The sequence below is a fragment of the Paramormyrops kingsleyae genome, chromosome 12 (assembly GCF_048594095.1).
Source record: "Paramormyrops kingsleyae isolate MSU_618 chromosome 12, PKINGS_0.4, whole genome shotgun sequence".
Taxonomy (NCBI): Eukaryota; Metazoa; Chordata; class Actinopteri; order Osteoglossiformes; family Mormyridae; genus Paramormyrops; species Paramormyrops kingsleyae.
The window spans coordinates 10531048-10555171 of record NC_132808.1 but is presented as its reverse complement, the minus strand read 5'-3'; the positions used below and the strand labels follow the sequence as shown (position 1 = coordinate 10555171).

The 24124-nt window shown below is 46.4% G+C and overlaps 1 protein-coding gene across 8 annotated transcripts in view; it reads right to left on the bottom strand.

Moving 5' to 3' along the window:
• Positions 1-17675, bottom strand: part of jakmip1 (janus kinase and microtubule interacting protein 1) — a 47623-nt gene extending 29948 nt beyond the window's left edge. For 4 of the 8 annotated variants that reach the window (XM_023797266.2, XM_023797267.2, XM_023797263.2 and 1 more), the window contains exon 1: positions 17304-17665. The gene's annotated coding sequence lies outside the window, so the exon portion shown is untranslated. Of the gene's footprint in view, positions 1-5786; positions 5946-14014; positions 14096-17303 lie in introns of those variants that run through there. The other 4 variants (XM_072718660.1, XM_072718662.1, XM_072718661.1 and 1 more) reach the window with 4 other exon arrangements.
• Between the last annotated feature and the right edge of the window lie 6449 nt (positions 17676-24124).

The following is a 24124-nucleotide window of genomic DNA, read 5'->3' as shown; positions in this document are numbered from 1 at the left end:
AATACTGGTCTTGTACACCTTCACAGTTATACCTGTCCCTTATCAATTCAGGCTGACAGGAACACAGTCTGTACTGATTACTGCTAATACTGCTCTTGTACACCTTCACAGTTATACCTGTCCCTTATCAATTCAGGCTGACAGGAACGCAGTCTGTACTGATTACTAATTTTTACAAACAATTGTTGTCATTGACTTCAAGTAGGTCTGTTCTAACAAATGACATTTCACTTCTTTAATACTATAAAAATCACGCAATTTAGTATTATTCACACAATTTTTAATATTGGTCAATAAAGTGATGTGAGATTAATGTCTTTAAACAATATTTAGCCTTGCATGTAAAAAAATATAAAATAAACTGCTTGCAGAAGTCTAGCTGTTATTCACCATATAGTGACAGGCCTCAATCCAATGAAGTAATGCATATTAAATATTGCAACAATCAAGTGTTCAAAATCTCAATTTCCTTAATTTTTTTGACTCTTCAAATAGCCCCCTTCTGCTTCAATAACAGCATTACAGACTTTTGGCATATTGTGAACCAGCTTCCAGGTATAGCTAACTGGAATGTGTTAACACTTCACTTGAGGGGGCATAAACAAGGTAGTAGTCCACTCTTACTTAATGTATTAATTAACCAGAAACTAACTGTTAGTTATGTACTGATCCCATGTTTGTTCATTAATCATGACACTTCCTGTATTTCATGTAGTTACTATATTAGCACATTTGTTCTTGAGTAGTAACTGAGTTACCAAGTTGTTTGTGCCCTGTCAAGTAAAATGTTACCTGCTTCTTCTATCAATACTCCTCCCACAGTGCTGAAGGTGTTTCCACAAGTACTGGGCACAAGTCGGCTGCCTTGCTCTTACTCCTTGATCCAGATCATTCCAAACCAGCTCTGTAGGGTTTAGGTCAGGGATAAGACCGGGTCAGCGGTCACAGCGCTCCATCTCCGTCTTTCATTATATTTACTACATAACCTCAAGGTGTGCTTAGGGATCGTAAAATTTTTGAAAAACATGATTTTCAGTAGTTGAGTCTAGTGTTGGGTAGTATGAGCAAAAATGTGTATTTTTTTAAGATTCTGGCAGTTTCACTGTACTGTATATCCGGCATTTTTTTTGCAGCAGCAAGCGTTTTAATAACACGTGTTTTTATTAATCATTAAAAAAAAATCATTTACATTTAGCTTGATAGTATAACAGTCATGTTTTATCAGAGTAACATTGCACATTTAGCTAGACAGTGACACGTCTTATTGATTGTGTATATCGGTATAGCTAGCCACACAGACACATGTTTTATTGACTATTACCATATATTTAGCGTGGTAACAGCATGCTTGCTTAACTGGGATGACTTTAATAACTATTGTCGATGAACTGGTATACCGCCCAGCGCTAGTTTGTGTCTAGGCTTCAGACTGGTGCTGTACATACTGTGTAAATAATTCAGCTGGTTAGAGCTTTAGCAAAAATGCTTACTTCTTTCCATCTGACCACTAATGGTTTTAAGTACATTGTTTCCTGGGCAACCTTAGCGACTAAAAGCTCTGTCCCTGCTACAGAAGAGCGCCCCCCCCCCCAATGAATTAAATATCTCAGGAGGCTACAATCTAAACCCCTTATTTATAAATTATTCATAATAAATGTGGGGCTCACAAGCTTTTCTTCTCTTCCTTAAGCTGGCGACACACTTGGAGGGCAGTGGTAAGAGGGCAGGCCTCCAGTGACCCAACTCATTCTCAGGCAACATGTAGATCCATGGAAATCAAGGACCTGATGCGTGCTGGTCCTGAAGCGTATGACCGGCGAGGCAGATAGAGGCCGGCGAGGCAGATAGAGGCCGGCGAGGCAGAATGGCACTGGGGAGAGAGACTGAGCCTCAGCTAGGCAATCGTAGCTGCCAAAGATGCATCAGTAATCAGAGTACTGGCTGATGTTCGTTAAAAATGAAGACATTGGCATCGGTCCAATGTGTCAGTCTTGGTGGAAATTCCTGCCTGATATTAAAACTTTAGTCAATATTAAAAGTTAGCAGCCCCACAGTTAAAGACACAACCACTAAAATAAAGGAGATAATTACATTGGACAGTGACATAGTGGAGGACAAGGGATTTCGTCGAATCATGCACCCCTTAGAAACTCACTACAGTACAGTACGGACAAAAATCGGTGCACCACTAGTAGCTGTACAATATGGATCTGCCAGTCAAAGGGGAAAAGCCAGTGAACCAATAACAGGTCAATGACTAGACTGAAATATGGCTGCCTGTTTGTGTACAAGTGTGTTCAGAGAGGCAAACCTCTAGTTTCTGTGCCCACAATCTGTTTAAATACAGATCAACAAATCACCTCCATGCTTAATCAAACAGCTGAGCCGGAGGTACTGGCTGTGCTTCTGAGCTTATTAATGGCCACCTAATGTGGGGGGTGGGGGGGGGGGGGAGCTAGGGCACGCCAATTACAGAGACACCTTCATGAACATTAAAGATGGATGTGCTTCTATCTGCACTTAACCCAACTGAAAAGACAACTGAGAACGTCCATCTAACCTGGGGAGTGGGGTTGGCCTAGGGGGCCTACCTTAGGGAGCACGGGACACAAAGCAGGGGGGGCACCCTGGATGGGATGCCAGTCCATAGTAGACCACACACTACCACCAATTCACCTAAAGTCATGTTTTGTAATTGGGAGAAAAGCATAGTGAAATGTGGAAACAAGGGGAGAACAGACTGCACACACCCTACAGGAGCGGAGCTACAGCGCCACCTAGCGAGCACGCCGTTGCTTAACGATGTACACGAGAGAGACAGGAATGGGCGTGACAGCTGCCGTCTTTACAGCTGAAAGCTCTGAGACACTTGGGACCCAGCGGGACGCATCCAGCCCCTTACAGTCACTGGCCCACATTTCTCACCCTGCCTAGGGAATACCGACACAAACAAACACAGCAGCACAGACAGATATAAGGTCTTCCAGAACAGAGCCCTCTTTAATATGTAAATATATGCAGCAAAGGGCATTTAACCATCCTTTTTTTCTCTGCAGAGAATGGAGGGGCCATGACACAAGGGAACAGAAAACTCCTGAACCACAAACTCCTGAACCACACGAGCTCCACAGTGTCAAACTGCCCTTGGTCAGGAACATGCCCAGCAAGTGCCCACATTCCTTTGCCCACGTTCCTTTGCCCTCTACAGATCATCGCACCAAAAATAAAAGACCTTTTTTTAACCTAGTCTCACAGGTTTGAATGACTCTGCATAAAGGCCCTTAATCTCATTAGCAATTAGACTCCAATGAAGAGAATTGTAGACTGTAGCCTCCATCTGAGGGTCTTTCTTGCAGGGCAGGAGATCACAAGGCGGTGAAGCCTCGCTGAGGGCCATGCGGCTCCCGAGGCGGTGAAGCCTCGCTGAGGGCCATGCGGCTCCCGAGGCAGTGAAGCATCACTGAGGGCCATGCGGCTCCCGAGGCGGTGAAGCCTCGCTGAGGGCCAAGCGGCTCCCGAGGCAGTGAAGCCTCGCTGAGGGCCAAGCGGCTCCCGAGGCGGTGAAGCCTCGCTGAGGGCCATGCGGCTCCCGAGGCAGTGAAGCATCACTGAGGGCCATGCGGCTCCCGAGGCGGTGAAGCCTCGCTGAGGGCCAAGCGGCTCCCGAGGCAGTGAAGCCTCGCTGAGGGCCAAGCGGCTCCCATCAGGCTGGTTGCCCTGGGGCTTCCTCACAGTGAGGCCAAGTCTGCCAAACAATGTCGTCACGCGTCACTGTCACGCCACACCGGGGCCACGTCTCGTCTCGTCATCTATATCTCGCCATGATCAAATGTCCAGAAAAGGTGTACTGTACTTTAAATACATATACAACTAAACATTTAACTCCTGGCAAACCCTAAGGGTTGATGCGGATTATCTTTCCAATGAAGGGCACAGGAATGACACAAAGACCAGTCAGGAGGCCAAATAGCCTTTTCAAAGAGGGATGGGTGTTCATGTAGAACATGACACGGATTCACGTGTGAATACAAATGGCTCTCAGCTGTTTCCCAGGTGTGACAGACTATACTGCTAATGCCCTGCCAGGCAACTCAGGCAGACAAACCGGCTGACAAGGTCACCCAGCCACCGTCAGCAAAGGCACCCAGCTACAAGAAAAGGCACCCAGCTACAAGCAAAGGCACCCAGCTACAAGCAAAGGCACCCAGCTACAAGCAAAGGCAGGCACTTCAATGCTTATTGAGCAAAAATAGAAATGCAATGAAAATGCATACTCCAGAACCCAGCACAGTGTTGTTTTGCAGAGATTTCATGACAAGACTGAAACCCCGAGTCTACAGGATAAGGTTGAATTTACTCCAGCTGAATCAGAAGCACTCATGTCATCATACAAGCCACATAGTATTTACAACATTATTTACATGTGAAAGCAAGGCTTGGGAAGCCAGAAGCCTCTTGCCAGAGGTTCGTCCTCCTCCTTCTCCTCCTCCCCGAGTCACACGGTCATGCCATCACCGGAGCCAAATGTAAGGCTTCACGCTTGGCTGATGCAAGAGCAGGGGGTGCTACCCGCAGCCACAGTAAGGGGAGACTCGCTCCACAAACACTCATCCTTCTTGCATCAGGGGCTCGTGCTGAATGTCAAATTAATATTCACACAGAGCAAAGCGGGTGAATCGGCTGTTTGTAGCCTGTTGCTGGTTCCCTCCCCCTCACATCTGACACCAGGTGCTGCCAAGCGGAGTCTGCCGTGCAGTCGGAGCACACGGCGCGTTCAGCTTGCCGTTAAGACCAGAGTTCACCTTCGGCTGCAAACAGAGATGCTGGAGGATATCGCAAGGTGGACACGAGCATTTCCGAGTGGACTTGACAAATTCTTTCAGCAAATTGCACAATCATTCCGTGAAGCAACAGGTTAAGACACGGATGACCAGCACCAGCAGGATAAACACCATGAAAAAGCACAAGATATTACAGAAGACTGCGAGGATAGACCACTAAAAAGAGCACTTCTGATAGTATGAATGGAGAGCCCTAATCCAGGCTCACAGAATGATCTGAGCTCCAAGCATGACATTCATCCAAGTTTTTATCCAACCCCCATTTGGCACTTCTGGGCTCAGCTGAATAGATCATGAAGCATAAACTAATTGTCTTGGGCTTCTCACTAGGCTTCCATTCATCACCATTCAGTTCTGTCTTGCATTTAGCTGATGCCATTTAGACAGTAAGCAAACTCGACCGAAGCTGAGAAGCAGGCAGCTCGGAATCACGCTTGACCGAAGTCGCAGGACACGCAACACAGAACAGACATTCTCTAACATACTGAGAGATGAGGCAGCACTTAAAGGAAAAGTAGGTCAGCTAATCCTGAGCGCAGCATTCACTCACGTCGCACTGCAGGAACCCCTCAAACAACAAGGCCCGATGGGACAGGATTTCAGCCCGTCAATGAAATTCCTACTGCTATGTGTGTGACACACAAGAGAGCATAAATACACAAACATGCCAATAAGGAGTATCAGAAATCCACAAGCTATCGTCACTATATCCTGCATACAGCCCATCTCAAGTAGCCTGAGGAAGATACCAGCCAGTTTCACAGAAACCTTCTAGAAATACACTGAATCTTACGCTGAAGCGAATAACCACAGCTACACGTGACAGCTACCCGATTCTGGGCATGCAAACGTCCGCATGGTCAAAGAACAAAAAAATAAACCTGCTATTATACACAATGTTCCTTGAGTAAAAGAGAGCAATTCTTTAAAACCGCTATTACAAACCTTGAATATGAACCGAGGGTCCGCTGAGTTAGTGCTGCCCTTTGATGGAAAGACTAACCCGAACAGGAAGTAACGGTTCGCTTTTTGCAGAGACCAAGGGAAGCAGGTTATCAGTTCATGCCATGCTGGGCAAGATACCACAGACACAGGCACTCGCACACAAGCCAGGACACACTTACACAAACGCCCCCCTCCCCAGCCTATCATTGGGCACCTAGACATCTTTTGGTCACGTGGGTTTATGGCAAAGGGCAGATTCTCTGAAATGTCACAGTGAGGTCACGGGCAAGGAGGAAGGAGGCGTGGTATGTCGAGACACAGAAAACATGGCATGGCGTGGACGCATTATGAAGACAGACCGCCTATCCACAAGCCTGGCCATTAGACTCAAACAAGCAGCAAATCCACAGAATCCGCTAAATGCCCCTCATTTGTTAGAAAATGCCAGGCCAGCACAGGCCAGATCAGATGCGCAACGCCCTAAACATCCAGGCATCAGACACTTCTGGTATTTTTTGTCAGGCCAAATTATTACCCACAAACCAGCAGCTGTACTCTGGAAGCCAGTCATTCGGGGAGGCTGAGAGATGCGGTGCGGCAGGACTGGGATTGGGCACCGTGATGCAGGTGGAAGGCAGTGGGTCCTGCTCCTGGTCTTTGGGTTCCTCCATCGGAGTCGGACAGAAATGCATGGCACAGTGGTGTGTGGGGGTTTTGGGGGGCGCGGGGGCGGTGGGGGCCATTCCACAGCCAAGCACACTCTCTCAGTATCGTACCCTGGACACACACACACACATGCGGTACAGATTTAGAACTGACAATTTTAAAAGCAGATTTAATTGACCCTTAAATATTTAATGCGTCATTTAATGCGTCACTGTAGCTGGGGTCCCCTAATTTGGTGCGTGGTCTCATTCCCCTGTGAAATGACGCTGTCTGGGCACACAGCTCCGCTACCCTCCTTAGCACAGCCAGGCTCGGGGCTGCAAACAGCGCCCCCTATGGGTAAAACCTCATAGTCGCCCTCGCTCATTCAGAATGACACCGGCATGCCGACAGGGGATGCAGCCCGGTGTCTCGCCCGTAGCTGGGGCGAGGAAGCTGCCGATGGGAGTGGAGAGAAACGCAAGGCCGCACTGGCCCCAGGTGCCTGTAGGGCTTCCCATTCTGACAAGTCATTTCCAGCAAAACAACACACACTTTCACCAAAGCAGAGCAACCCCACAAACATCATTCATGGCAATTAGGATCTGATTATTATGGAAAGTCCTCAGCAACATTAGCTCACGGTGACAATTCCAGTATGTTTAAAAAGCTCTACGTCAAAGACGAAGCACACATTGTTAATTAAAAAAATAATTTTAATATAATCAATAATATTGGTATAGTTAAGAATTTATTAACACCATCTTACTCATTACCTAAAATATAATTTACTAATTTATTAATACCAGCATTATTTCACTTACTTCGATCATCTTTTCGAACCCTGGCTATTGGTGCTTTACACCCACTCCATATGAGTACACATATGAATACAGATACCTGGCAAAATTTAATTAAATTTTTTAAAAAAAGAAAGAAACTTGGGTCGCAGCAGTGCCAGGAGTCCAGCTTCACCACTGAAGCCTTGCCGTTAGAGCACTATTGCTTATTGGTGCAATCAGTGTCCGCACGGAGCGGGAGGCTTTCATTGGCTGATATTCAGGTAGCAGTCATGGATTCGCTTCACCACAGCTGCAGGGTTAGGGTGACCCACGGCGACCATGTGCACTGAGGATGCCGCAGGTCATCATACAGACTTTAATCTGGAGTTAACACCAGATTACCAGCCGGATCGCTCGTGTCCGACAGCTTGCAGTTCTGACAGCAAGAGCCGAACGTGCTGTTCAGACAGTGTTCAGCTGATAAGCAAAGAGGGGGAAAAACCAGAAAGGGGGTCCCTTAGTGGCCAATAGCCTCCAAGTTACAGTTAAACATACCATGGCTCACTCAGGAAAGGAAGCACAAAAGTATGCTTTGATGTTAAAAATCGACCGATACACTTAGCACACAAACTCACTTGATGGCAACATTTGTGGCACAGATGGTTCGAGCCGATGGTTCACACCCTTAAACACTGCACATCTGACGCCTGGAATGCAGATGGAAACGCTGGTCCAGACGTGGCTTTGCCCATCAGCTGCCTCAATGGGCAGGATTCGCCCAAGGTTAATAAAGGCCCCGATCCTCTCTGATGCGTCAGATGGCCGACAGATTAGGTATTTCACAGATTTCAGAATTTTAGTGTCATGAGTTACAGCTGGACTGAAGGCAATTTCAGTTCAGATCAAACTAGAATTACAAAAGCAGTGGACGGCTTTTTAAACTGCCTCACAAGGCCACAGAAGACCAGGCCACAGCCCACCCACTCAGAAAGCCTCACACAAGAAGATCAGGGAAAAGATGTGCTTTACCAAACAGAGCAGGCCTGTCAAGTTAACTTGACTTAGTTTTAACCCCTTTCCAGTGGACAGTGAGGAAAAAATATATAACCCCGGACCATAAATGACGCTTGAAAGTAATAACAATGACATTAATGTTTCAACTGTTACTCCTCTATAAAGCTTTTTGAAAGGAAGTCGATGCCTAGGGCAGAAACAGGGTACCCTTCCCGCAATAACCGCCTGTACGGTAAATGTACAGCTGATTGTGGCCCCTTTAAGACAGAAGGCATAATGGAGACGAGAATCAATAGGGATACTGATACATTACAGCCTGTAATGTCAACAAGCATCAGGTGTGACAGCCACGTCTGCTGCTCAGTCTTCTGACACTGCAACCGCGATTCTCATTCTACCCGTCTTTGAGAAGTGCAGCTGTCTATGGTTTCTGCGTTTTCCCCCACACACAGGGATACATAGTGTCAGTAAACATGGCACTGGGCCAAGGCACCCTGATGAGAGCCGCTCCAGGGACTGAGGGGGTAACCAAGCTGATTTGCTGGCCAAAATGGAGGGGGGGGGGGGGCTAGGCTGCTGTTGATTACGGTCCAAGCTCAGACCAGGGGAATAACAAAGAGCCACCAGTCATTCGGCATTTAGGGGAAAAACAAACACATTAACTATAAAGTAGCTTCATCTCAGGTCCCTGGAATGTTCCAGGAAGCATGGGAAAATCGAGCATATCTAATGAGATGGGAGACCGCACAACTGCCCAAGCGGGGGGACACATCCAACACTTGGGCATGAGCCCAGCTCCGGGAAGGCGGTCAGAATAGTGACTGCGGAAGAGCTGATTTTTCTCATGCAGGGTGAAGACGCCGATGCATTCATGTGTGATGCTGTTCCGTGTTCCAGTTTGCCCATCACCAGGGAACTTGGTGCTTTATTGCATTTCTACAGTGTGCGGAGCACTGCAGCCTTTAAGTGCATGAAAAAATGACAATGCGGCCTCCAATCCACCCCGCAGCTGCAGGCAGTCGCTGCATAATGCATGTGCAGGAAGTTTGGCAGCCCTTTGAAATTGGATTTCTGCATGAGTGGCTAAAACGTGAGCACCTGACTATGATCATCCTCCTTTCAAAAAGTCACCATCCTACGGGTTCACATACTTTCTTCACTAGTGACCTTGAGTGTTTAACTCATTTAATAAAGAAATGGCCATTTAAAATCTAAGGTCTAGTTATTTAGTAAGTGTCTATTAATATGACTTAGATTGACGATAAGATGAGATTTTAGTATAAATTCTAAAGGGGGTCACAAACTTTCTCACAGCAGCACAATGGCATCTGTGGGAATCAATGCATCTCTGCCATCACTCAATCTCCTTCACTTGACTCTCTGCATTGCCACCACCTCGCCACACCCCCTGGCGCTGCCCTCTTCTGCCACCAAAGTCCATAAAGAGTGTACGCTTAGGCATGAACTTCAACCCTTGACCAACATACAGACACAAATAAACAGAGGTGTCTGCCTGCAAGTACCTTAGCTCGATTCAGACAGAGAGCATAACCCTGTCCTGTGCTACACAGCCAACTTAACCTTCCCCCAACATATGCATTTCACAGTAAAGTCGCCCACTGCTTTTCAGGCCTATTAAAATTCCAAAATGAAAGCTCTGAGGCAAATAAAACCTGTCGCTTGAATGAACGTAGGCATAATGAGAGCAAACTTGTTGAGCGATGAAAGTAAATTACTTCAGTGGATGGAAAACCTAGGGAGTCCCATGGGGTCAACGCTCCACACTGGATGCACCGAGCCAATACTGAAAGACGACATGCTAGAGGAGCCTCCTCCTCATCGCCAAGCACCGCTATCAAGCAGACTTATTCTACTGGTTAGAGAACGATGCCGGACCAACACAGCTCAGACAGCCATGACGGGTAATTCCCGTTCCACAGCTTCCTCCTGCAGTTTATAGGCCAAAGATTTATGTTCCTATGTCATTCCAAGGTTTTAGGCAGTGCACAGTTTTCAGTATCAAGTATCAGAGATAAATAAATGAAACGGGCAGCAAAGTGGGGAGCTGCAATCGTGCTGCCAGTGTAATACAACCCATTTGCCAACAGCCCCCACACCTCCAACCCCCCCCCCCCCGGCCCAAACTGTACCGCCAGCAGATACGAGATACAGATGCTGGTAATGAGATTTGTGAAGGAAACGCAGGGCTCGGTGCATTTCTCATAACGTGTGCAAAGCATGTCTAAGAGGGGCATCTCTGTAGGGACTGCAGCCCTGCCTATGGACCGACTGCAGAGGATGTCTGAGAGGTTCCACATGTTCTGCGGGATTCAGGTTATCGGAACTGCACGGGTCACAAGCTAACAGACCTCCGGCCCCTCCATCCGACCCAGAGAACAGGAAGCTTATTTTCCACCCTCGTTCTTTAACAGTCTCCGGGCACTAAGCTGGTGACAATTATCATGTAGGCCTTAAATATAATTAAAAGCACTTCAGTACATGCTGCACAGCTACCTGCCATTTTACTGAACGTCTGTCCACTTCTTTTGAATCTATGCCATCTCCTATGTGCCCATGTCTGATCAAATAATTGAATCAGCCCCAAGAAAGAATAGAGATCGACGCACAAATCTAATTGTAGGGCTCAGTGATCGAGCAGCAGTAACATGGCTTTTCCCCACACAGGTTGGAATGAAGACTGAAATCTCACCCGGGAGCATTATTATAGTGCTGAAACTCAAATGGGGAAATCCTCACACACTGTCCAATCAGAAGCCAAGCAGCAGCCTTTGGAGAACCTAGTAGGTATTTGCATACAAAGGTGAGAGCTCAGGGACAAAGTGTGACAGACTGGTTTACCATCTACATCTGTGTGGTCTGTGGTCTTTGCAGGAGCCATGCAACAACAGCGGGAATCAGATTGGGTTTACAATGTTTTTTTTCCGCAAAATTTTGAACAAATCACAATGTACAATGCAACTCAAAATTTTAAGCAAATTTTAAACAAAAATGGAATGAAAATAAAACATTTATGTAAATGCCATGTAATAGTAGCAAGATTAAAATTTTAAAAGTGTGCAAATTCAACGTACTGTCCACAAATCTAAACCAACAGAGAGAGTAAAAAGCACTAATAGACTAATTAAAATTTTAAAAAATGATGAGGGAAAAATAAACAAACAAAACATCTTAAAAAAAAAAAAAAGAATTATGTGAAATTATTCCCCCTCCCCACCCTGCACAAATTAGCACCTTCACAGTCTACTCACATATTAAGCATTATATTAAATACATATGTTAAATATGACATTTATGCAAATGCTCAAAGAGCACTCTTCTAATCCGGCAGCACTTGTAATTCTGAGAAATGATAATGTTTTTGAGAATTACTCTGTACCAATAGGTAGTGGCACAAACCCCAACCAGACCAGGAGAAGTAACAGCGTCATTTTCATGATTCAGAGTAAAGAGCTTGCTGACATTTGAAGACTAAGTGTTAAAGGTACAGGAACTCCATCCATAACGTTAAACACTTTGATGTTACATGGAGCAGTTACTGTGGGAGGTGTCATGGTCTCCCCACGGCTCAGCCTCCTATCAAAGGCTTCATCTGCACAAGGCTTGACAGCTTTTGGTGCCTTAGTGCAGCAGAGTGGGACCCCAAGGTTTAATGAGGTGTCCTAGGGTTTGTCTAATGTTGTGACCACATTATATGCACCTCCCTCACCATGGAAGCTAACGGTTCCAGCCTTTAATGGACCTGCAGTTAGCAGAGCAAGGACCCGTGTCTAGGGGCAGGGTACAAAATTGAGTTTTCCGTAATTTCTCCTCGACATGACCGCACAGCTTCCAGTCTACGGGGAACGATTTTCTAGCAAAACTGGGCAGGGTGATTACATCTACAGAAAAACAATGGATTCAGCGACTATACCACTGCAGGGATGCCAAATGATGAGGCAGCTCCCAGTCTGCTTTTTAGACTGGATTTACAACCAGAGCATCTTAAGGTTCTGGATCTGAGATGCAATCAGGCAAACAAAAATAAGATTACTCATACTTCCCATTGCAGGATTTTTAGCCACTGATAAGCGTTTCCTGCTTAACATGACGTCGTTCGTTTTGTTATCAAACACACGCCTTAAGCAGAAAGATGGGCCAGACACCACGACTGACTGGTGACCCAAAAGGCTGCATAATAAAATGTTTTCCACAGCAGTGGAGCTGTCGCCACCTGACACAGAGATGCTGAAGTGGGGGGGGGCGGGGGCTGCCTGCAAAGCTGCTGAACAGACAGTCTGGCTTCCTTTGAGCCTCGCAGAGTGGTGTGGTTCCCAGCAGACGCTGAGCTTAAGGAAGCAGAGCATGCAGGAGCCTGAGCTCTGCAAAGGAGGGGCGGGCCGACAAACAGGGCCTGACATTACGAGCAGTCTGCCAATGGCCGTCCGGCAGTCCCGGCTCATCGCGCACCCGTTCATCTTTATCCAAAATCATATTGCTAACATAATACCGTCGTTTAACATCACTGCCTACATTTTCCAGCCACTTATCCACTATGAGGGGGAGTGGAGCTTATCCCAAGGACAGGATGCCGATACATCAGCGTTTCCCAGACTGATCCCAAGCACGGACGCCCAAGCACGGACGCCTAAGCACGGACGCCCAAGCACGGACGCCCAAGCACGGACTGCCAAGCACGGACTGCCAAGCACGGACTGCCAAGCACGGACGTGCACACTCAGTCCATGCTTTTGCTCCTCCCAAGCTCCCTGCCAGACAGTCCATGGGAAAGAGCACAGAGGACAGAAACGGGAAACACTGCAACACATCACAGGACACGCACACAGCGGGCCATCGGGCAGGTTACAGGTCACACTAACCCTAAATGTGTGTCTTTGGACTGAAGCGGGAAACCAAAGTGCACAAAGAAACCCGAGAAACACAGAGACACAGATCTGAACCCTGGAGGTGTGAAGCAGCAGTGCCACCCACTGAGCCGCCACCCTGCCCAAATCGCGGCACACTGCGGATAATTCAACCTCATATAAAAGAAAAACATATTATACAACACATCCATTCTGTCTCCTACAACCCTGACCAGAAGAAGCATTTAGTAAATGGATGGATTTGTCGTTTTATCATCTATCTTGCAGTTACATCAGTAGAGACTTGATCTAACATGTAAAGACAGCAATCTTTCCACTAGGGACCCGCAGACTATGCTGGTGCTGAACTTAATATGAAGCCCTTATATGACACTCTAAACCAGAGCCCATTGAATGAATGTGGGTTCAAAAAAAATGCAAAAATGTCTTCCAGGTCTCCCAAAACTGGCAGAAAGCTCCCTTATGTCTCACCCCCCCCCTAATGTCCCTCATCTGAACTAAATAACTCATCTCTGTCCTTTCACCTAAAGTCATTCTTAGAGTGCATCTAAAGAGGAGCCAATACTCTGCTTTCAATGAAAGGATCACAAAAAAGGTGAAAAATTATAAAAATAATCCTATCACTCCTGCAAAACAAAATAGTCCCCCCCCCACAAAACATTTTAGCAGAAATCAACAAGTTCCGTCCACCTTCATTAATTAACTGAACTGGAAAAAAAGACAAGAAACCACCCAAAACCATGATTATATTTGCATAGGAAAGACCAACTTTAATTGCGACTATTGACCTTAAATACAGAATGCCATTCAATCCACTTTCAGCAGGTTAGGCTTAACAGTACTGACAGGTTTATCTGCAGTATTCCTGAAGTGAAAGCACTTATCACAACATGCAGATGCTCACCGCTGTTCCTTCTCTCTCAAAGGGTGTAGATTTGGTATACGAGTACACACTGACAGGCAGATGCACACCACCCAACGGAATCTGTGAGAACACAAACATTAAAGGGCCCCTATTATGCTTTTCGGTTTTTCCCTTTCCTTTTGCGTGGTATATAGCTTCATGTGCAAGTAAACAATCTGCAAAGTTAATCAGACCTGCTGTAGCCTCCATATCTCCATACCACACTAAAAAATACCTGATAATTTCAACTATGTGTCACGCAGTTTTATTAATGCTCTGTTCAGTTCTCTGTCCTGATAGTGGGCGGTTCACCGCCTGCCCACCCAGCCCGACTACACACCTGCCGGCTGCTGGACCGCACCCCCCCTCCATCCTGCCCGAAGGAAGCAGCTTCCTCACCTTCCTCTCCTGACATTAGCTGGACCTTCCGCATTTATAACTGGACTACATACTATTTAACTTTATAAATCAGGACATTGTTATTTTGGACTTCCTCTGCTGGTCCCTGGAGGATGGGCTCCCCCTTTGAGTCTGGTTCCTCCCGAGATTTCTTCCTACTATGGAGTTTTTCCTTGCCACTGTCACCTCTGGGTTACTCTCTGAGGGCATTGGGCAGGGACAATGTAAGGCACTTTGAGACAATGTAATGCTGAGAAAATGCCCTATATAAAAATAAAATGAACTGAATGAATGCTGAAAGTACGCTTCAAAGGGAGTAACTCTCACCGCATAAAGCACTTTTCTCTAATCTGTCTGGAATGCCTCGTTACAATTCCAGCCCACACTTCCGTGACATGGTGAGGTCACCTCATAACATAATCCTTATTGGGTATCTGTCGGCAGACTGCAAGACAGGGACAGTACGTGTAAGGTAAGCTAACCAATAAGAGCACACTGGGCTCATCTAACAGCATTTCAGACAGTTACAGACCGAGTGATTAGATATGTGCAGTATGAGGAAATGTTTTTGGAACATTGAAGCTTGTAAATCAATTCTAGTGAACCCCAAATATAAAATAACGAACAGTGAAAACGAGCATGATAAGGCCCCTTTAAGCAGGAGAAAATGGACTTAGTCCATCAGCACCTGGACAAGGGTGCTGCATCTTACAGACGGCAGTCTAATTTGGCAGCAGAACAGCACCCTGCCACCCTCTGATTAATCCCACGGTCTGGAAGGTGTTTCTCATTTGGTTACCACTAAAATCCAATTACCAACTGACAACGGCGGGCTGGCTGTGGAGAAGGCGGCCATGAAGGTAACACCAGGTCCGCTTTCTCTCAAGAGGAACAAAGCACCCCTGGGATGATTGCAGCGAGCAGCAGAAAGCACGTCTGCACACACCTGCACACCTGGGGGCATCGCCCAGCCGAGAGAGAAACCACCGGCCGTAGTGCGACCCAGACATGGCAGGTTTTCTTTAAAAGCGTGATGGCGGCAGACCCAGTGGGCCAGGGAGGACACGGAACGGCCGGTCCGGCGTCCCAGTGACCGAGCTGCTTGTAGCTGTCACAGCGCGGATGGCTCACTCTGCCCTGCAGTGACTGGGAGTGTCTGCGTACTGGGACACGACGCACGGCCGACTGCAGCAAATCACACAGCCCCCCCTCCATGACGGCAAGAACCCTCCCTCACTACTCTCTCCCACAGCAGAACCGGCTAGATACTCCTTACAGCTACAAACTGCTTTCCTGCTGAGAACGTGACTCCCCAAGCAGTGGTACAAGGATGCTAACCTGAATGGTCAAACTGGCTGGAAGAAGACAGAGATCCAAAACCAGTATGACTGACTTACTTCAGGTTTGCACTCTCACATCCGCTAACATAGGCTCTACACAGCAAAACAAAAGAGGCTCTCAACTTGCCATCTCACAGGGAACAGCCCCTTAGGCGATTCTGACAGGGAACGCAGAGGAATAACACAATCTAGGGACAACTGTGAACAAGTGTATATAATATAATGACGTTGGGCCTTCAGTTTGAGATTAACTATTCATCCAACCATCTACCAACAGCTTAATCACTACTGGATAAACCTAAGCCCAGAGCCTATGCCTGGCAGTATGAGACATGACCCCCCCCCGCAGCCCAAAGACATGCAGTTACTGGACCTGCCGTCATTTTGTTTGCATGTGTCATTGTGTTTGTATGTGCACTATGACAGACATGCAACCCACAAAATTTTCATCTAAATATTTTGCAGTTGAATAAATGAGATTTTTCCATCAAGACACGCTTAACGACTTTTTGAAATAGTTTTACCTCAGGTTATCAAAACACTGTTAATTATAGTAAGCTGTGGTTAACATGAAGTCATTAACCAGGCACCAGGAGGAATATACCGTTACAAAATGTCTGTCATTTTACAAGAGCACCCAGCATGACTGGTCTGTGGAAAGGCAACGTGGAGAGATGAGTAATGCGGATTTAGAGATTGACAACTCCCTAATCCACACGGAGGCTGCTAAGAGAGAGGGCTGAGGGTGAGATGAAGCATCCTAGGCGCCTGATCGCACTGCCTAACCCCACCCTGCTTTGCACCAACGGATCAGATATTCCCATCATTAAGGACCGGCGGGAAGGAGGAGCGGACAGCCCTCCGATCGTAGGAATAGCAAAAGAAATATGCCCACAACCAGCCACTAAAGTATAAAGCGAGGAAAATATAGAAACATTCTGTAAAATGACCCACAGACGCATTGATCTACGGGAGATAATGAAAGATACGTAACGGAAATGTGGCAATGGGTGAGGCTGCTTAAAGGGAACCGAAAGGCTGTCACTGTGGATGCTGAACTTGCCTCAAACGCTGAACCCGCATGTAAGATAAGACGACGCACGTCGCATAATAACTGCAATCGCCAGTAATAGTTTCTATACTAGTTGGTAAGCTAGTTATCTCCGAAAATAATCTGTGCTTAATGCAACTGAAGGTACGCAAGCTTAAGTTACCCAACCACCTCGATCGGAAGCACAGCAACCCCAGTAACTCCACCGGTCAGCTTTCCGCACCATTATCAATTATGCAACACAGCAGTTTTACACGCACATCAAACGGCGTGGCTGCGTATCGCGGGTAGCGGACGCCGGGCAGGAACACGGAACAGTCACCGGTATCTGCATATTTATTTACGTTCAGGCAACCTCCGCTCCACTGCACCGCCGACACGTCACTTTTAAAATTTCTTTTTTTTTAAGAAGGCAAAGTGAAATAATGCAGCTGGAGTGCGATTCTAAAATGTCAAACGAAATGCGTGCTGATCAGCCGCGCTTAAGAGCACAACTCACTCGGCATGGTTGCCATCCGTCCCGGTGGAAGCTGCAGCTAGGCTGCTGTGACAGGCTGAAATGTTATTTCCCTTTCCAGCCCCGTCGATGTCTGTCAGATCTTCAGAAGAACACACCTTGACTCAGGATGCCGTAGAATATTAGGCTCTGGACCTGACCTGGGATTTTATGCTTCAATTAAAAAAAAAACAGTGTCTTGAAATACAGCACTCTCGGTTAACTTTAACTAATCTTAATGAACCTGCTTCCTAAAAAATAAAAAGGTAAAAAAAAAAGTGCATCCCACCCAGACACCGCGCGTGGACAGCTCCCAGCCCAGTCGCCCTCCGCAAACCGGCACGCTGACAGAACTCCGCCCACCCGGGACGTCACCCATTCGAGCTGCGCGAATCAGGCGTGCGCTCTTAAAGCGCCGACGACATCCGGCCAACGCGACGTACCGCCTGCGCACACTTTTGCACACCTGTCATATACCTGTAGGGATAGTCTGTCATGACCTTCATTCAGGAAATAATGCAGATGAGTTATTACAGTCTGCCTGCATGTTATCCAGAAATGCAACACCAAGTTTCCTGGATCCAGAAGGTACAGAATGGTCATGGCATCACAACCAGCAAATTAAATGCCCTTAGAGAAACCTCTAATTATTTACACCAAGTTCAGAAATTCACATCTTAAAAAATTCTTAATATTAAATGCTAGATCATTCAGCTTCTTCTTTATGATCTCAGCTCAGTTTAAGGCCACCATTTGATATTATTCATGGAAGAAATACCGACCATTTGAGGCCCGGGGGAAGGGTAACAGCAATATTTTCCACGTTCATCTGAACATCCATTTAAATCTACTAATATACTCAAGGCTTCAAAAAAAGTGTTTGGCTATGACCTAGATTTCTGTCCAGCATTAATTACACAGAGCCAAATGTTTCCTCTCCGCGTCTGACTGGCACTGGAAGCAGATATCACAACACAGTTTAGTGGGAGCATGCGTTTTGCACTGCCAGAGAAGGTAACGCACAGCGAAGCATCTAGCAGCTGAAATGAGTGACCTGGTGAATATAACAGTTTTATAGCCTGATTAGGCCTTAGTGAGACAAGGGCTTCTCTTTCCATATTAAAGCTAAGAATTCCCAGAATCCCCATCACTTAAATTGTGTGAAAACTGAGCATTGTCATATTATTGTAGTATATAAAACCCAAATTGAATGTCATTGGTTTACAGCAATACAAAAAAAGGTTAAAGGGTATAATGCAATTCAAATGGTCATAGTTCATATACCCATACAACCAAGGGCATAACTTTGGAGTGAGCATTGGAGGGGGGGTGGGGGGGTTGAGGTCTCCACCCATTTAAGGTGGTCCAGGGGGGTTTATTGGCTAGTTCTGATTACTGGGGGGGTACAATACCCCCCATAATTTACGCCCATGCATACAACAACAAAACAGACTTTAGAAGCCTCCTTACTGTTTGTAAAATAATGGTGACCATACATCCTCTTTTTTCAGGACTAAGCACTCACATCTGAAGGGCCTGGTGGAGGATTACATTTATCTCCAAGCAGCAATACAAATATTCAAAGATGTAGCCAGGGATTGTTGCTAATTTAAAGGGAATAATGAGCATCATACTGTACGTTTAACTTTATATTACATCCATCCATCCCTCCGTCCATCCATCCATTTTCTGTAACCACTTGTCCTGGAGGGGATCCAGAGCCTGTCCTGGAGGCGCAAAGAAGGGAACAACCCAGGATGGGGCACCAGCCCATCGTAGGGCACACACTCACACACCAGTCTCACACACACCAGTCACTCACACACCAGTCTCTCACACACCAGTCTCTCACACACCAGTCACTCACACACCAGTCTCACATACACCAGTCTCTCACACACCAGTCACTCACACACCAGTCTCTCACACACCAATCACTCACACACCAGTCACTCACACACCAGTCTCTCACACACCAATCACTCACACACCAGTCACTCACACACCAGTCACTCACACACCAGTCTCTCACACACCAATTACTCACACACCAGTCTCTCACACACCAATCATACCAGTCACTCACACACCAGTGTCTGACACACCAGTCACTCACACACCAGTCACACCAGTCACTCACACACCAGTCTCTCACACACCAATCACTCACACACCAGTCACTCACACACCAATTACTCACACACCAATCTCTCACACACCAGTCTCTCGCACACCAGTCTCTCGCACACCAATCACTCACACACCAGTCACTCACACACCAGTCACACCAGTCACTCACACACCAGTCACTCACACACCAGTCTCTCACACACCAATCACTCACACACCAGTCACTCACACACCAATTACTCACACACCAATCTCTCACACACCAGTCTCTCGCACACCAGTCTCTCACACACCAATCACTCACACACCAGTCACTCACACACCAGTCACTCACACACCAGTCACTCACACACCAATCTCTCACACACCAATCACTCACACACCAATCACACCAGTCACTCACACACCAGTCACTCACACACCAGTCACTCACACACCAGTCACACCAGTCACTCACACACCAGTCACACCAGTCACTCACACACCAGTCACTCACACACCAATCACTCACACACCAGTCTCTCACACACCAGTCACTCACACACCAGTCACTCACACACCAATCACTCACACACCAGTCACTCACACACCAATCACACCAGTCACCCACACACCAGTCTCTCACACACCAGTCACTCACACACCAGTCACTCACACACCAGTCACTCACACACCAATCACTCACACACCAGTCACTCACACACCAGTCTCTCACACACCAGTCACTCACACACCAATCACACCAGTCACTCACACACCAGTGTCTCACACACCAGTCACTCACACACCAGTCACACCAGTCACTCACACACCAGTCTCTCACACACCAGTCACTCACACACCAGTCACTCACACACCAGTCTCTCACACACCAATCACTCACACACCAGTCACTCACACACCAACCCCGCGACAACACAGGGAGAACATGCAAACTCCACACGCAGACCCACATTGGAGACTCGAACCTGAACCCTGAGGTGTGAGGCAGCAGTGCTAACCACAGTACTGCCCCCAGCTCCCCCCTTTACATTACAAGTATCTATTTTTTTTAAAAAACATTTTTCTTCCAGAAGTGAAATAACTAGGCATTTGAAAATAATATATTCCAGCACTTGGTTCACGTCACCACATCATTAACTGCAAAAGAGCAGTAGGATTGTCCAGCAATCCGACATAGTCCCAGTACAGATTAGTAATATAACTAATGTACAATAAAACCCTTTTACACAGTTAAATTATACTTTATTATTGAAGTGGAAAAACATACTTCATTCATTAGTGCTAACAACCTTCTGGTGTTGGCCAAGGCTGTAAATGATCCTGGAGCAGCTGGCGTGCCCTGCTCTCTGACAAACAAATGCAAGCCAAGGCGTGGCAGCTTTCACATGGCACTGTGACTCTGTCAGTAAGTCTAACTGTTTACATTTTCATAATTAACTTTGATTTAAAATAACTACAGATTATCATATGCATCAGGGCTTGGCAACCCTGATCCTGCAGGTTTTCCATCCTACCGGGTCTCTGATGAACCACGTCTGATCTCAGGCAGATAGTAACTCATCAGGTTGGATAGAGAACCTGCTGGATACCGGCACTCCAGGATCAGGGTTCCTACCCCTGATATATTTCTTTTAGTGAAATAGCAATAGAAGCTACCAATCAGGATACAAAGGCCCACAAGTGACCTGCAATGTTTCAGAATGATCTGGTCTCCTGTCTTGAAAATGAATGGCTTTCTGATTGCTGGAGGAAACTTTTCTGCTATTATTGGCTTTTAGGAAATAAGATTTGTGAAACTGCTGTAAATTGTCTTTCTCCCTTATATTTCATGCAGTTAGGCTAACTTGTGTCTCTAAATTGCACATGTTGTGAATGAGGTATGTGATGGACAGACCTGGGGGGGGGGGGCACCCTAGCCTTGTGCTCTATGCTATCTGGATAAGTGGCTAGAAAATGGATTTTTTTTAATCTAAACTGAATCTCTTTTAAGGCATGTTTCTATTTAAATAGCTGGCAAATGCCTGCTGGCTATTGACATCAAGTGAAAATAAACTAAATCAATGATGTAAATTGAGGTTCTTTAAATAAATTTAACGCACCACCTTGACTGAACTGATGTAATAAATGAGATTGTTTCATTATAAATACATCTCCCGTTATGTTCATCTGGTCCTGTGACTGTCCCTCTGCCAAGGTTTGGATGCAGCTGTCTTGCGGTTCCCATAGCAACACAGAAAAAACACAGTGAGGTCCAAAGCTGAGCGAGATCGTCCAGCGCAGTGAGACTGAGGCCCCGGTGCTGGCACAGGCTGTCCTGTGTGGGCTCTGGCCTGGACGTGGCGCAGCTCTCCACAGACACAGCAGGGAGGGAGAGCACAGCGGACCTCAAGGTGCTCAGCACAGCTATCACAGGAACTGAAAGCTATCGCCTCGTCCACTTGTTTTCAACAGTTATCCAGTTATGCCCGGTGATGGACTGGCGTCACATCCAGTGTGTTTCCCTGCCGTCTGCCCTGTGCTGCTTTGGGGGGGGGGGGGGGGGGGGGGGCACCAGGTACACTGTGACCTTTTGCTGGATAATCACCACTGAAGATGGATGAATGGATTTGCCCGATGTCACTGGATTGTGGAAGGATACAAGAGTACCTGGGGAAACACATGAAAAAATAACTCCCACAGCCCTGGAGGCGAGGTGACATTACCCACTGACTCAGACTCCATGATGGAAAAAGCAGAATAACCACAACAATATCTCACTTACCTAATGCATTTGTACTGTGACATTTTCCCTCCGATTTCACTCATATTCAATTCTCTACCAGACCGTCCGCAGCAGCCCCACATCTGCCAGGAAAGCACTGACACGCAGTTGCCATTTGCCTCTCTGGCAATCCACTTTCTCATTCATAATGCAAATCACATGGTGTCTTGCGGGGTAGCTTAAGTGCCAAGCGGTGACACAACACCCAGCACTGGCAAACGGCAACCCTGGCTTGACTAACAGACCTGAGTAGTAATTACCGCGGCTAGCCAAGTCTCTCTGGTCAGTGTGCGCCCTCTGGAAAGATTTATGTTTTTATACGGATGCATTAAACGTCAAAAAATTTCCGCATGCGTTACGGCTGAAATACTGAACCATTGTTCAAGGGTGGAACAGAAACCCACAAAGCTCCAGTCATGTGGTGATGTACTGGTTCTGTTGGATGGCGCTGAGGCCTTGCCCTGTTGTCATGGCGCCCCTGGGGTTGCTATGCGCTCTCAGTAAAGCGAAGCTGCATCTGAGGAAAGCGGGCAGGCGGTCAGACGGCTCAGTCGGAGAGAGAGGGCCCCCGGCTCACAGGGCCACCACTTAAAATCACACCTCTGCCAGCCCCTCATTCCCCCCCCCCCCACTGGTTCCCATTCCATCTATAACACTAGCTAGCTTGTTTATTGAGAAGGCATTCCTTTCTCACTGTTCTCCTCCAGTAAACAGCATAATGTAAAACATAGACTGCATGCTTCTGATCTGTATTTAAATGTTTTTAATGAATTATTTACAATGAGGTCACTTTTCCAACCAGGCAAAGCATTTTCACCCCCCCCATACCCCACTGAGACACAGCAGGCTGGGAAATGGCCCAGACGCCGTGATCAACCCTTTCTTCAGTCTTTTTTTTATGGCTATTTTCTTCAAAGGCAGGCAAAGCGTTCCTGCAATGTCTTCTTCCATGTGGCGCCTCAGTGCATTTCAGGAGCCAAGTATCAGACCCTGACATCCGCTGTCTGTGCATTTCCTGATAATGGGCATCTGAAAGGGTTCCAGGGCATGTTTTATCAGATGTGCCTGATGTGTCAGTATTTCGCAAGGATTCGGCTTAGAAGGCATCGTTTTAAGGGGTTAGTGGTGAGATGCGAAGCTATTAAAGTGACCTGTAAAATTTAGTTTTCCGTTCATCAGCTGTGAAGGGTTTTTATAATACTGGAAGGACTGTTTTCACCTTCAAAATATTTTTCTTTGAAACTTCTTTGAATGATGCAGGGTTTAATCAGATGCATGGAGATTCCAGTTTGAATTGTATCATCACGACACACCTTCTCAAATATTCTACACTTTAAATCTATCAAATTGTTTCAATGAGAATATCACATCCATCCATCCATCTTCCAAATGCTTATCTAGTAGAACTGGGTGACAGAGGGCAGCGGACACCCTGGATGGGATCACCTTTTCTCAAAGAGCATATCAATTCTTTCAATAAAGAATATTGTGGATCGAGGCTTTCAGTAATGAAGTCACCATGTGCAGATGTTCCTGTGAATTGTTTTAATCAACGGGTCACAGGTTAAATAAATTACTATAGTGATTTATGTTTGTCTCAATAAATATATCAAAAAGTATATTATATTTTTTCTGCTATGCTCATATTTACTGCCAAGACCATCTGTTCCATGTTCAATGCTTCTTTCAAGGTGATCTTACCATCCAAAGACAGAGAAAGATCAGAGACTCTCCCCTTATGATGGCACAAGCCACCTGGCATCTGTTATGCCATTTGGTGCATAAAAATTGTAAGCAGTGAGAACCTGTAAGCATGATTCAGTAAGAAAGATACATGGGGATTAAGGTACTTTTTATAGCATAAGGGAAATTCAATGTACCGTATCACCTCCAAAAATACAATAAAACAATTAAACAAAGACAACAGACA